The sequence below is a fragment of the Aegilops tauschii genome, chromosome 6, assembly GCF_002575655.3.
Source record: "Aegilops tauschii subsp. strangulata cultivar AL8/78 chromosome 6, Aet v6.0, whole genome shotgun sequence".
Lineage (NCBI taxonomy): Eukaryota > Viridiplantae > Streptophyta > Magnoliopsida > Poales > Poaceae > Aegilops > Aegilops tauschii.
This window is the reverse complement of record NC_053040.3, coordinates 28,277,347-28,291,348: the sequence shown is the minus strand read 5'-3', so window position 1 is coordinate 28,291,348 and position 14,002 is coordinate 28,277,347. Positions and strand designations below refer to the sequence as shown.

At 41.8% G+C, this 14,002-nt stretch overlaps 1 pseudogene; it reads left to right on the top strand.

Moving 5' to 3' along the window:
- Window positions 1–10,284: 10,284 nt before the first annotated feature.
- Window positions 10,285–13,700, top strand: LOC109745436 (F-box/FBD/LRR-repeat protein At1g13570-like; annotated as a pseudogene).
- Window positions 13,701–14,002: the final 302 nt, after the last annotated feature.

The following is a 14,002-nucleotide window of genomic DNA, read 5'->3' as shown; positions in this document are numbered from 1 at the left end:
TTTTCTCAGGGGCTAAAAAGCGGGCTGCACGCGCTACGCGACAAGGAGCAGAAAAATATTCCATTCTTCTCACCTAGTGCATGGCAGCTGCGTGAGGTAGAAGCAGTACGCGCGCTCATGGAAACAATTTGCTGGGGGTCGGCAAAGTGGGTTTAGTGGGCTCCCGATGGGTTAAATGGGATAGCCCGTTTAAATTTTGTGATGTCCCACGGGTGTCCATTGAACAGTTTTAGTGGGGTGGGCTAAGTTAGTCCTATCCACTCCCACTTGTAGTCTGAATGAATTGGTCGAACAGGAGCTCATTGTTCATCCTTTGAAGGCCCCGCATCCAACGATTCCCGTTCAGGAAGTCCTTGACAGAGAGGTTTTTCCTTCGAGCAAGAGCAAAAAGACCAGGGGCCATATTTGCATGTACCATGCCCTGTAACCAGCGATATTTTCAAAAACTAGCCCGCTGCCCGTCCCCCGGAGTGATTTCCGTGCAAGCCGAGAAACGTTGTCGGTCAGTTGCTCCACTCAAACTAGGCCCAACGCAACCGTAGAGCTCGACTGAAAAGCTCAATGTCCTTAATCCCGAGACCATCATGATTTTTGGGTGAGCAACATTTTTTCCAATTAACCAGACATTTCACACCGCTACATTCCTCTTCACCACACCTCATGAAGTTCCTTTGGATCTTACCCAATCTCTTGATCACCCATGTGTTGGCGGAAAAAACAGATGAGGAAGAGAAGGTTGCCATAGAAATCAGGACATAGTTCACAAAGAGCAAACCGCCCAGGTCTTGCTAGAAGTTTTCCTTTCCAACCTTCTAGCCTTCCTGCCATTAAATTAAACCCATTAAGCGTCGCCATAAGGGTGGCCAACCAGCTATGCCATGTGGCGCAAGCTGGTTGGCCGCAGTGAGAATTTTTTTTAAAAAAAAATTGATGGAGATGAGGAATTTTATAAAATGCTTTTTTTAGATGGAGGTGAGGACTCATGTATTTTTTTAATGGAGGGCTATGTAACGCTCGCTGGTAGGACGCGGCGGTAATTTTTTTACTTCTTTTTATGATGGAGGTGAGGATTTTTTTTCTGAGATTTTTTTTAGACGGGGGCAAGGGACGTCATGTATTTTTTAAAATGGAAACATGCGCACAACTATCTCTCAAGCGGCGTCACAGGCTGGCGCCCCAACCACTAGTGCCATCAATAAGAGGCAACACCTCAACCCATTTTAAGCTTCCGAAGACTTAACGGCAAACCCAGATATCTGCAAGGGAGGTTACCCGTGGTTCCACCAAAGTCTCGGGTGATGGTATGGAAATCGATATCCTCGCATCTGATAGGGAAAGCAATGCATTTTTACGCGTTGATCTTCAGCCCGGAGGCCTCACCAAAGGTATCCAAAATGGTCCTGGCAGCCGCGACGACCTCACCTTTGATGGGGTTCAGGAAGGGAGTGGCATCATCAACATACAAGCTAGTCCTGAGCCTAGAAGCCTACGGGGCCAATTTGGACAGCACCCCATTTTCAGTCGCGAGATCAAGAAGTCTTATAGTGGTTCCATAGCCAAAATGAATAACATCAGGGAGAGGGGATCCCCTTGTCTGAGGCCACACATGTGCTTGAAAGGCGTGCCTGGAGCGCCATTAAGCATGATCTGGGAGGAGGAGGATCTCATGATGATTGATATGATGTTCCTCCATCGATTTCTGAACCCAAAAGCAGCAAAGGTCTTGAGCAAATATCCCCACTCAATCGAGTCAAAAGCTTTTGCAATGTCGAGCTTCAGGAAAATTGTTGCCTTCTTCTTGATGTGAGCAGCTCAAATGACATTTTGGACATACATGAAGTTATCTTGGATCCATCTCTTCTTGATGAAGGCGCTTTGACAATGAGAAACCAGCATGCTGAGCTTAGGTGCATGTCTGTTGGCAAGCAGCTTGCAGAGGATTTTTGCAATACTGTGCATTAAACTGGTCGTTCTATAGTCCGGGGGAAGCTAGGATCATCCTTCTTGGGGATGAGCACAATATTCGCAGAGTTTTAAAGATCCCAATGGTCATCTCGGAGAGAGTGGAGCAAACTCGAAGCCTGCATGAGATCCATCTTAATTATGTCCCAGCACTTTTTGAAGAAAATGTCAGGAAAACCATTCGGTCATGGAGCTCGCTCAGAATGCAACGCATGTATGACCTCCTTTAATTCCTCCATACAAAAATCGTCATCAAGATGTCGCAGATCATGTGTAGGCAATTTCAAAAAATCCCAATTAAGTTTGCATCTGCATGTGTAAGACACTGCCATCAGGCCCTTGAAATGCTATAGTAGGTTGTCGGCCTTCTCGTTGTTCATTACTTTTGTTTTTTCTTCTATTTTTGCTTTTTTGGGGTTTTCATTCATTTTTTTGGGTTTTTTTTTGTGTTTTTATTGTTTTCATTACTTTTGTTCGTTTCTCTTTATTTAAGCTACCAAGCGTACATAATGTACCTATTTTAGTGTAGACGTTAAACGTTTTGCTGGTACACATTAAACTTTTTTTAATACATGATGTACATTTGTTTAAATACACATTTTGAACACTTTTTTGAATACATGGCCAACATTTTTTCAAATAAAGGTGAACATTTTCTGAATTGCAATTAACATATTTTGACAGAAAAAGTAAAATTTTCAAATACATGATTAACATTTTTCTCAGATACATGTTTTGATGTTTACTTTTTTCCATACATATACATGAGAAGCATTTTTTCTTATACATATTTAAATTTTTTTCACGTATGTGAGGTTTTTTTTTTTCAGTTTTTTATGTCTCATTTTTCATAAAGATTATAAAATTTTCGTATACACCACACACATTTTTCTTATATATGTTTAAAAAATTTAAGTACATGATTACATTTTTATACAGTTTAAACATTTTTAAATAAATAATCGATATTTTCTCATACACATTATTTTTTATAAACATTTTTTGTATAGATGAGAAACTTTTTTGTAAACAATTTTCGTATAGATGAGAAACATTATACTCGTATTCATAATGTATTGTAAATTCTGGATTAACATTTTTCAAATGCTTTGATTAAATTTGTTAAAATATATTATCAACTCTTACATACACATTGTATACTTTTTGTATACATGTTCCATATACATGATAAACTTTTTTTCTATTTATATTTGAAAATTTTAAAATGCTTAATTGACATTTTTCATATTTTCTGATTTGTTTTGTAAGCATAAGAAAGCGTAAAAAATAAAGAAAATTCTAAGCATAAGTGTAAAAAAACAACCATACGCTGAAAAACTCCGTTCCCCACTGGGCCGGCCCATTCTGTGCGCGGAAGCTCCATGGCGCCCACGTGCGAACACTAGAGGGCCGGTACATGTAGAATTCACATTTTATTTCCCCATGAATCGCTTGATGCATTTAAAAAAAGAAAAAAAAAATCAAGAAAACGAAAACTTTCGTGAATTCAAATATGTCCACGATTTATAAAAAGGTTCATAAATTTGAGAAAAAACATATATTTGAAAAATATTCATTGAATTTGAAAATTCCATCTATTTCATCGAATTTGAAAAAAGTACAGCTATTTGAAGAAAAAGTTCATCCAAAATGAAAAAAGTTTATGGATTTTTTAAAAAAGTGCAAAATTTGTAAAAAATCGTCGATTTGAAAAAAAGTTCATCGAATTGAATAAAAAACCATCATTTTTAAAAAAACATCATCAATTTGAATAATAAATTGTCGGATCATGAAGAAGAAGAAAAAACAAAAAAACTTAAAAAGGAAAAAGGAAAAGGGAAAGAGGAAAAAACAAGATGGAAAAAGAGGTTAGTTATCAGATCCGGCAAGGAGGCGTGGTGGTTACTGCCTCGTACGATGGGCTGCTGGTTTGATTCACCGCGGGTGCACATTTTTTGTGTTTAAAAAAAGCAAAAACAATGAGATGGGCCGGGCGGGAGTGGTATGTGTGTCCGTTTGCAAAGTTTATACTGACGGGCGCCAAATTGGAAACACCCTCTGTCTAGACTAAAAAAAAGGCAACCTATTGGGTCCTCTTTTTTTTTGCGGGAAGGCAACCAGTTAGGGGTTGTGGCGCCCACTAAGCCGCACTCTGGGCCCGACCAAAAAATGGGGGCGCATGCGCTGGCTGGTCATGTTGTTTCTGTGTGTTCACCTTTCGCCTGCTGCTGACTGGCCAACCTTTGACTTAGAAAATAAGAAAAAAAATGGTGAATTCAAAAATAGGAAGTAAGTTTAAAAAAATCACAAATTTGGAAAAAAGTACATCGGTTTGAAAAAAAGTTCATCAGTTATTAAAAAAAGTTCATCGAATTTGAAAAAAGTTCATAGAAGATGGAAAAATTTCATGGATTTCCAAAAAGTTTACAAATTGGGAAAAAATAGTCGAATCGAATAAAAAACCATCAATTTTGAAATAACAAATCATCAATTTGAATAAAACGATTATTAATTTGGAAAGATAAATCATCGAACCAGGAAGAAGAAAAAATAGAAAATTAAAAAAGGAAAAAGAAAAAAATAGAAAATATATGGAAAAAGAGGTTAATTATCTGATCGGGCAAGGCGGTGTGGTGGTTACTGCCTCATACCTCGATGCTAGGGGTCACTGGTTCGATTCACAGCGGGAGGGCATTTTTGCGTTTCAGAAAAACAGAAAATGGTGGAGATGTGCCGGGCCAGCATGGAGTTGGTGTGTGCACCTGTTTGGAAAGTGCCAAATAGGAAACGCCCTGTGTCTAGACTAAAAAACGCTACCTTTTTTTGAGACATAAAAAAGGCTACCTATAGGGTCCTGCATGGTGAGTCATGTCTTTGGTGCAAACTAGGGGTTTCGGCGCCCACGCACCCGCACTCTTGGCCCGATGCAAAAATGGGGGCGCGTTCGCCGGCTGGTCACATTGTTTCGGTGTGTTGACCGTTTGCCTGTTGCTGACTGGTCGCGGTTGACCGGTCAACCATTGTGTTACAAAAAGAGAGAAAAAAAAGGAAAACAACAAAAAAGAAAAAAAATGTGACCTAAAAAATGTGAATGAAATTTTTAAAAAGTTCACAAGTATGAAAAAAGTTCATCAAATATGATAAAAGTTCACCGAATTAAAAAAAACCATCGAATTTGTTAAAAAGTTCACCAAATTATAAGAAAGCTCGTAAAATTTGAAAAAAGTTTATTTATTTTTAATAAATTTCAAATATTTAAAATTTCATAAATTTTAAAAAAATTCATTGATTTTGAATAAATATCATCTATTTTTCTAAAAACAAAAAATGTGAAAAATCATCGATTTTGAAAAAACAACAAATTCCAAAAAGAAAATCCCAGCATTTAAAGAAGAGAGAAAACCCGACTAAAACTGCCCCGGAAATAACCAGCTAACCAGGAAAAAACTGGTTTGGGAAACTTCCAAAAACTGGAGGATTCCCGCGACTGAAGAGAACAATAAGAAAAAAACAATTTAGAAAGCACTAGTTGTTCGATGGCGTAGTGGTTACTGTTCTTGAGTAGTAGTGCTGCCTCCTTGGATATATTATGGGAACCAGTTTGGACAAAATATAATTGAGGTGATCGTCTACTTTCCATATCATTTGTTTTGAAGATTAGTTTCTCGCATCCTAATGTTCATTTTCTGTTAATTTGGAGACTCCAGTTATGCATAGTAGTAATCTATTTCTCAGTAAATGTTTTTTTTACTGTATGGAAGCCTTACAAAATTCTTGATGTATTACCGAACTAACTACATGTTTGATTTTTGCTACGTGCGTGAGGCAATCGTAATGACATGTCTTCTAGGCGTCAGGGATCAGTTTGCTCCGACATCAAGCTACATATGGAAGCTCTTGGGACTGGCAAAGGTTGATGTGTTTGTCTGCATTCTTCTTTGTAACAAAGAGGTGTCTGTTTGCTTGATCACTTTTATGCTAATATGATGATTAAAGATTTTGCGGGATCATGTTTGTCTAAATATGTGATTCATTATGTTTACTATGTTACAACGTGTTTCTCAAGTAGAGATTACATATGACATCATTAACGGAGTCAAGAGTACGATGGTACAATGTGTTTCTCAGGTAGAGCTTACACCTAAGGGCAGGGTTTATAGTTTATCTCTATATATGTGTCAGTAATATTTTGTTTATAGCTCTACTATATGTGTTTTTTTGTGTGTTTTTGCCGAGTCGTGTCAATATAGCAACTAAGATGCAATGCTCTATATTTATATTACTTCAGAAGTTGCATATGCATGATTACGGGGTAAGGCTGTCGTATACTCCCTCCATCCCAAAATAAGTAACTCGAGTTTGTACTAACTTTGTACTGAAGTTAGTACAAAATTGAGTCACTTATTTTGGGACGGAGGGAGTACAAAACTATTTGTGTATGAGAAAAGAAAACAGTGCTTTAAAAAGTAACTTATGTGTACAGCTTATGTTAGTTGTTGGTCTGCCATTTGAAGCCATGAGCATGTGAATTATTTTGATGTACATATAATATCTACTTTCTATTACTAATGGACTTCTTAATCAATACTAATGGATACCAATGAATAGGTTTCGTTCAGTCAAATGGGAGGTCTTTGAGTAGGATATTTGGTCTATTTACATGACATTGGTCCTTCTTGTTCAATGCGTTATTCTTGTTAACGTTTTGTATATCCTGATGCACCATCCACACGCACCTGCACATGTCTTCTTTTCATATATGGTACTGGTAATAAGACACTCCATTTGTCTTTGCCACATATCTATCAATGTTAAATCTGTGTTGATTTCCTTGTTTTTTTAATTTGGTTCTGTAGCTAATTATGGTCCAACCAAATGCGCTTTGACAATAAAGTTTGTGCAAAAAATCGTTTTAATAATCACAATTATTTCCTCCTTATTGTTGTTGCTTGTTTGTTGCCTATTGATCATACTGTCACTGGACACATCCCCCGCCCTCATGTTTCTTCTGCTGCACATGGGCTGATGAATGGATACCAATATTGTTTTACTGACATTGAGTTGTTCCTTATCGGAGTATTTTTTTTATAATTATGCATGGATTGTACTTTAAGTACCAGCTTTACAAGGTACCCTGATTGTTATTTACGTTTGGTTGGCTTTAAAGAAAGTTCTGTTGATGTGTATTTTTCATTTGCGGGTAAAATGATTGTATTATTTGAGAGGTTGCAGCATTACAATTCCTATGAATAGATTCAGAAAGTTCATCTGGACACGAGCCTATCCAAACTGCAGTACAACCTTCCGTGCGACCAAACTTGGCCATGAGGTGGCTGCCAGCATTCTGGCAGCGTGCGATCTAGGCGATGGAGATCAACTGGTCGGAAATCATCAACTGTTTTACTTACTCCACAAGATGTATACAACATAAGTTTCATACAAAAGCTTGAAGATTGGTTTACTTGGCAAGAGTCCCAAGTCGTAGAATGAACAGGGTCATCGTGCACATTCCAAACTGATTCATTTTGGCTGCCTTCACATGTTTTGATGATAGCCTCGCTCTTCTAGAGAAGAGATGTAACTTAGACATGCATGTATATATTCTCATACGGGCAGTCCGCCTTGCACACTCCACGTCAAACTGCGTGGTTTATTTCCTGAAAAACAAAACTGTGTGGTTTATGAATCTCCCGAACTTGATTACCGAAAAAAGGTTTTCCCCCGCTTTGTATTTCAAAGCACCAATATCGATCACATAGCAATGCTCGGGCGAGAAGCACAACAAGCCCAAAAGAAAAAGAAAGAACAAAGAAGAAAGAAATGCCAACAACGGCAGCTCGACAAAGCGCGGATGACCCGCCACCGCTGCGCCCTCCGGACTCGACCCACCACATACCAAGGCTCCGATCCGCCGCGTACCAAGCAGCACCTCCAAGAAGGGATGCGACGCCAACGACGCTGCTACCCAGACGTGTCCTAGGGTTTCCCCCGGCACGCGGAAGGGAGTGGGGGATGGATACCTCCGACACCCTCCAGGAAGGAATGGTGGCACCCGCAGGTGTCACCGCATCTGAGCCGGAAAAGCCGGCAAGGGATTTCTCCCGAATTTCAACCCCACCGCCCAACCAGGCCGGAGCCAACCAGTCACCTCGCCGCCCACCAATGCGCCACCGCGGTCTTGACGCCACCCACGCCGCCTCACTGAGATCACCACCACGAGACCAAGAGGATGGAGAGAGACGCACGAGGCGACGGAAGCAGCAGCACCGGAGCCACGAGGGAGGGAACTACCTCCACTGCTGTCGTGCGGGAGGCCCGAGTCTCCGGCACCGTCGCGGTCGCCGTCCGGACGCAACAGCAGGGCATACCAGGCCACCCCTGGCCCGGCCAGACCCAAATCGGGCCCGTAAAGCCCCGCCGGCCACGCTGCAGCAGGGCGGCACCAGCGCCGCCAGCCACCACCCGCCCATCGTCGCTCCCCAGCCTCCCGAAAGCCACGCCGACGACCCTCCCCGCCGCCGGCCCGCCCAGGCCAAGATGGGGCCCGGAGGGCCCAGATCTGGGCCGAGCGGGCGCCGCCAGATCGCGCCGCCTCGCCGCCCCGCCGCCAACGGCAGCGCCGCCGTCCAGTAGATCGCCCGCCATCACGCCAGAGAGCCCCGCCGCCGCGCCGGACCGTCGCCGCCTAGGAGCACCCCGCGGCGCCGCACCGCCCCGCGTCAGTGCGACCCGAGAGGGGAAAGGCCAGGGGCCGCCGCCGCCAGCGCCGCCCGGGCCAGGCCCAGCGCCAGATGCCAGCGACAGCGGCAAGGAGGGAGGGAAGGGGGAGAGCTCGGGGGCGAGGTGTTGGGGACGCGGCCGGTCGCCCGCGGGAGCGACGCGGTCGCGAGAGGAAAAAAGAAGAGGATCGTTTCGCTGGCTTTTATTTTCAGACCATTCTATTACTGAGAGCAAAAATCCCCGAACTTGATTTTCAGTTGACGTAATTGGACTTCGTGAAAAGGACAGTGTACTAGAATATGATTATCTTACTTCTAGACCATATGAAGTTGAACTAGAGTTTTGTTTAATTCATTTCAACTCGAGGTTCATTGGTAATCTTTTTAAAACTTTATAATTGCTTTACATACCATTTTTGTGTAATGGTCAAGTATGAAAATGCAGATATGTCAACTATTAGACGGGAAAAACAATAGAATAATGATTTTTTGTAAAGTACAAAATAGTACTTAGAACTCACTTGAAAATTGTCCCTTTTAGATGAAAATGTTTTGCAAATCAATGGTTATTTAACTTAGAATGATCTTTAGATATTACCTCTTGTCAGAAACAAACTAATTTGTGCAGCTATTACCAAGCCTCACGCAACTGGCTCCTCCCAAAACCTAGGGTTCCTCTATCTCCCGCCGGCGCCAGCGCCGGTCCACCTCATCTCTCGTGGCCTTAGGGCCCTTGGCGGCCCGGCGGATCTCGGTCCTTGCCAGTGGGAGGGCTCCATTTTTAGGTGTTTCTTTGAGTTTTGTTAGAGTTTGTGTCCTGCTCAGAAAGTCGAGACGGCGGCAACTCCCTGAAGATGGAATAAGGTTCTCCCTGCCTAGGCTCCGTCCCGGTGGCGCGTCTAGCATCGTTGGTAGGCGTGTGGAGATGTGTCTTCGGCGGATCTGTCCTTGGTGGATTTGCTCGGATTTGGTCGTAGTTCGCCTACATTCGTGTGTCTTCGGGTTAGATCTTCCCAATCTGCACTACTCTTCAACGACTGCAGTAACTGCTTTGGTGCGCTGGTCCTATGGTGGCTTAGCATGGCGACTTCCCGAGTGTCCACTACAACAAATTTTGCCCGGCACCAATGAGGGAGGGGCGATTACGGCGGTGCATCTTCGACTCGCTTCAGTGCTCGTAGTCGTCCCTAGATAGTCTACGGATCTGGATGTAATTTTTATTATTTCCTGTGTTTTGTAGTAGGATAAATGAAGATGAATAGATCGGAATTTTTTCACAAACAAAAACAAACTAATTTATGTGCATTAGTCGAGACGTGCATTGCACAATGCACATTTACTAGTATACAGAGAAAAGAATAGGAAAGATAGCCGCACCTAAAAAAAAAGGAAAAGGAAAGATAGCCGCACCTAGGGTTTTGCCTATTCTGTTTCGGTGGAAGTAGATAGCCCCGCCCAACCGCTCCGGCGCCGGCTCGAATTTGAGTTGGAAACGGAACCAAAAACAAAGATTTATAATGAGATGAGAGGAGAGCTGGAGAAAAGTCGAGATCTGAAGGAGGTGTCGAGATCCGAAGTGGTTTCTCGGCCAGATCCCTCATCCATGGGGCTGTTTGCGCTCAACAGGCTCATGCCTCCGCAGCGCGACCGGCAGCGGCGTCGGCATCAAATTCATGGCCATCCTCCTTTTGTTTCCCCCGTCTCAGGTCGGCTTATGGCCTCATTGACGACGGGTAAAAGGAAGGGATCGCCCTGTCAACAAGATGACGACTCTCAATCTGGCAAAATTAAGAGAATGGCAATCCCAGAGCTCCCTGAGGTAACGGATGCGTTAAAATTTTCATTTTTTCAAGCATAATGTCACTGGGACTACTCTAAAAGGACTAATTCTCGGGACTATGCTAGACTAGCTGCACAGTATTACGATTTGAAAACAGAGAAAAGATCCTTTTGGTCACATATTAATGTAGTAACAGAGAGAAGTTATTTTTCGTCACATCCTACTACTATAACACAAAAAAGATGATTTTTTTTTACTAAACCAATGATAAACTCGACAATTTGTTATAGCTGTAGCTGGTCTCTCTGCAAAGCATGGTGACGTGTCCAACACAGCTTTCCAGAATTTTGTGCGCAATTTAGGTGCTTTGGTACTAATAACTGAGTTATTTAGTAATTGCTACCTCCCTTCATTTTTACAAGGTGCAGTTTTGCACTCCAAAATCCAAATTCACAATTTCATCAACAACTAGTGTAATAATAATTGTGAGTGACTCAAAATGATACAATTGGGTTCTTATATAAAATGCACTCGCTAATCATTATGATTTTGTAACTATCAACAAACCATTATGATTTGATTTAATATGTCTTGTAAAAGTGAACAGAAAGCTTTGATTAGCACTATGAAGCTAGTGTTGCGCTGTAGCAAAGTTCATGCGATAATTGATTGGGATATTCATCACAGTAATTTGAAAAATGATTAATCTTCCCACCTGCTGCAGAACCTTTCCCAAAATATTTGATTCTGCTATTGCGCTACCTAAATCTACAAAAAACATCAAAACTTTCACAATTGCACTATAGATGCTGTAGGGTTGATTTTTAGCTTTTGTGCAATTTGTGCTACCTAAAGCTATTTATGAATTGAACTCTGCATTTTCTGCCTTTTTTTTTCTTTATCTTCATGATCTTCTTGAACAATTATCTCTTCATCTTAGTTGCCCAGGTTCATGTTTTTCATGCAATGTCAGTGTCATTTCATAGACTTCCATCTGTTTAACTTTTCAGTTTTGATATGCTATTTGTACCCTATGCTGAAATTACATATTCATATCTGCTTCGTCACTGTTTTAACCCATTTATAAACATATTATTGCACAATAACATACTCCAAATTGCACAGAAACATCATTGTTGGCTGGCAACTGATGCAAGCAAAAGTATATTTCATGAAGTAGTTAATTGGTGTGAGCTGTTAGCAACTGTCTCCCCCTCGTCCTCCACCTCCAAAAAGCCAGTAACAATGTTAGAAAAAAATTTCTCTATGCATTGCTGAGTTTAACCTAGCACAGTTGCGTTCCTTTGCACTATCTACCTATGTAAATCAGTGCACCCTGTGAAGGGCTACCTGGGTACAATGTTATTCGTGTGGTTCTACTGTTTTTCTTTCTCCAATTGTACCATTGACCTTACACTTCCAATTTTGATCTTTTATCCAATTCTTGTGTGTGCAGGACATATTGCTTCGTATACACTCCTTAATGCCAATGCGGGAAGCTGCTCGTGCTGCTTGCCTATCTCAATCCTTTTTACATTCCTGGAGATGTCATTCCAATCTCATATTTAATAAGTATACAATTGGCTTGAAGAGTGCGAGTGGCGAGAAGTTCCACCACAAGGTTGACTGCATTCTCAGGTAACACAAAGGCAGCTTGAAAACATTCAAGCTTGAGTACAATGAAAAGAATGGGCTCGATGACTTCAGTTATTTTGACCGTTGGCTTCAGATTGCTCTTAAGCCTGGGCTTGAAGAACTCACCTTCGTGTTGTCTGAAACTGAAACAATGAGAAAATACAACTTCCCATGCGCTCTTTTATCTGACAGGGTTGGAAACTCACTTAAGCACCTTTCACTTCGTTTTTGTGACCTCCATCCCACAGTTGAACTTGGCCCCTTGAGAAGCCTGACAAGGCTGTACCTGTGCTGTGTGAGCATTACGTGGAATGAGTTAGAGTGCCTTCTTTCCAACTCTCCTGCTTTGGAGCTATTAGATCTTACTAGTTGCGCTGAGATTAGGTCTCTGAAGTTATCTTGTGCCCTGCAGCGCCTCATTGTGCTTAGTGTTTTAGAATGCGAGAGATTGACAGTGATAGAGAGCAAAGCACCAAATCTCTCTAGTCTTTACCTTAGAGGAAGCAGGTTAGACTTCTCACTTGTGGAAACATTGCAAATGAAGGAATTATACTTGCAACAAGACAACCTTATCCGTGATGCCTGTGCCAAGCTGCCACCCATTCTGCCAAATATTGAAACTCTTGTCATAGAATCACCGTGGGAGGTATATATTCTCTGCAATATGCAGGTTACATTAGTCATCCCTGGTATAGTGTATCTGATACATGTCGTTTTTTGTTTGCAGGTGGTCGATGCACCAATGCTGCCTACCAAATTCCTCTACCTTAAGCACCTGAACGTTAATTTGAGAACAGGAACAACCGAGTACCGGCCATATGACTATTTTTCTCTGGTTTCTTTCCTGGATGCTTCTCCTTCCTTGGAGACTTTGAAATTAGATGTAAGGCGCTGGCGCTGTTTATTCATTTCATCCTGCAAAGCATCTGGGTCCGTTTAACTCAAATCATTATTATCCTTTCTATCTATTGTCAGGTGACTCAGTTGCGTATGTTGCACAAGTCAATTTTTGCTGATTCTCAACTGAGGCACATGCCTGAACACCGCCATAGCTGCCTCAAGAGCGTGAAGATCAGTGGTTTCAGCTCTGCGAAGTGCTTGATTGAACTGACATGTTATATTCTCAAGAACGCGGTGTCACTTGAGTGTCTTACATTGGACACCATTTATGGGCATAGGTGTTATGATGACGGCAAGTACGATTGGTGTATGCCCATGGGTGTTGGTATTCTCATGGAAACCCCCAGGGCACTCTCGGCTATCAGAACATACATTGAGAATAAAGTTCCATCTACAGTTAAGTTAACTGTTATGGAGCCTTGCAGCCAATGCCATGCTAAAGCATTACGGCGGGCATTATCACAGTCGTGCAATGCCGTTTCCATTTGATTTTAGCTAACTGCTCCCCTGTTCAGAGCCATTTATGGCTGTGGCCCAATGTAACAAAATGTAAACTTATTATAGGACCATGTTTTTTTTCCTGAAGCATCAGACCTTTTCAATGTCTAGTTTTTGAAGTGTTTTGTTTGTAGGGATTAGTTGACAATTTATTTTTGTTTGGGCCAGTGTTGAAATATTCAGTCGCAAGATGTGGTGTTGTGTTTTGTTTCTCAAGCTATTGTTACTGGCAGCAGCAACAGCTTGGCGCCCCGGTTTTGTTGATCACGCTCACAATACTGAGTCTGACCGTGCGGCTCATAGAGGCCGTGAACTAGAGATGGGAAGGGCAAGTAAGGGAAATGACCTTGTTCTGTTAAGAGTGAAAGTGTATCAATTCATTTTGCTTCTACCGGCTAGCAAATTTGCTCCACATCAACTGTTTTTTTTTTCAATTTGGTGAGATTTGTATCCAACATGACAGTTTATTTTGCATCGTCCAAGCACAATGGAGATGCCTGTCTTCCAA